Below are 2,021 nucleotides of genomic sequence, written 5' to 3' on the forward strand. Positions count from 1 at the left end.
ATTCTTTAACCATGTAAGAGGGTTTGATTTAACCATTAATGGTTATGAAGACTTTGGGGAATTAAGTGGTTGAAGGCTTGAAGCCTTTAATGGTTATCAAAGATTTTGAGGATTTGAGAAGTGACCTCCCCTTGCTTAGGGATGTGACAAAGTTTAGAAGATGGGTCAGGCTAATTAGAAGCAATTAGAAGAGTCTAGAAGAAATTAGGAAGGGGTTTAGGAAGCAAGTGGGAAATGTAGGAGAATGCAAGTGGATGGAGGGATAATAGGATTTAATTGAATTAAATGATTTAATTCAATTTGGTTGCAATTTGGGGAAATTAAATAAATTAGATTTATTCAATTTAGGATAACTATTTAATTAAATTTGAATTTAATTAAAAGTGGATAGGGGGAATTTAATTGAATAAAATGATTTATTCATTAAATGGTATAGTGAATTTAATTTAAATAAATTGAGTAATTTACTTAATTGAATAGAGGAATGCGGGTAATTTAATTAAATTGGATTTAATTAAATAGAGAAATGAACATAAAATATTCATTTAGGAATATGGTCATTTTTATACGTCTACAAAACTAACTTTTTAGCAGTTTTCAAGGAATGACAACAAAGTAGCAGATGTCATGGCTACACTTGCTTCTCTCCTTTAGACATAGGAAAATCAAGAGCGTTATGAATTCCTAGTGGAAGAGTTGTTTTACCCTGCTCATAATTGTCTCGATTCCCAAACTATATGTCACCTTGTTGGGCATGTTTCCTCCCACTATGGCCAAACTTACACATACCTGAAAGATAACACCCTACCTCTTGATTTATCAAAGAACCAAAAGAGAAACTTTATTCGCCAATCCTCCCATTATACTCTTGTCGCGGATACCCTATTTAAATGAGGTCTACACAGTACTCTTTTAAGATGTCTCAAACAAGAAGAATCTGAGAAGGCCTTAAATGAAGTCCATAACAGAATTTGTGGCACTCATTCAAGTGGTCTTACCCTTTCAAAAAAACTCATACGCTTGGGCTATTATTGGCCAACTATGGAGCGAGATTCTTTTCAGATAGCTAAAACATGCAAACAATGTCAGATCCATGGAAATTTGATTCATGCACCAGCACAAGAACTTCATGCTTTGGAAACATCTTGGTCTTTCTGCCAATAGGGTCTGGATCTATTAGAAAAGATAAATCCTTCTTCATCTAATGGTCACAAATTCATCCTTGTAGCTATAGAATATTTCACAAAATGGATTGAGGCAGTACCTCTCATCAATATCACAGGAAAACAAATTGTTGCATTTATCTTGAACTACATCATCTATTGCTATCGAATACCCATGACCATTGTCACTGATAATGGGCAACCATTCAAGAATTAGAATGTCCCAAAACTATGTGATAAATTCAAGATCCAACACATATTTTCCACACCCTACTATCCACAAGGGAATGGGCAAGCAGGAGGGTCAAACAAAACTATTTTGAAAATCCTCAAAAAGACAGTGAATGATGCTGGCAGAGATTGGCATATTCAATTGAACCCTACTCTATGGGCCTATCGTACCAGTATTCGCACACCCACAGGTACCACACCTTTCTCTATTGTTTATGGATCAGAAGCAATACTACCAATAGAAGTAAAGATACCTTCTCTACGAGTATCATTAAAAGGTCTTATCCCAGATTAAGAACAGCGAGTATCTAGATTGCAAGAGTTAGAATTGATCCATGAACGAAGACAAAATGTCTTTGATCATTTAAAAGTATATCAACAAAGAATGTGTCGAAGTTAAAATCATAAGGTCAAACTGAGAACATTTCAAGTTGGGGAACTAGTACTCAAAGAAAATCCACGCAACCAGTCAGATCGAGAAAAGAAAGGAAAGTTTGAACCAAACTGGTTAGGTACATTTGTGGTCACAACAGTATTTGGGTCAGGAGCATATCAGCTATGAACACAGGACGGGGATAAACTCAAGGAACCCATCAATAGCATGCATCTGAAGAAGTTTTATATCTG

This window comes from Cryptomeria japonica, chromosome 8, assembly GCF_030272615.1.
Source record: "Cryptomeria japonica chromosome 8, Sugi_1.0, whole genome shotgun sequence".
Taxonomy (NCBI): domain Eukaryota; kingdom Viridiplantae; phylum Streptophyta; class Pinopsida; order Cupressales; family Cupressaceae; genus Cryptomeria; species Cryptomeria japonica.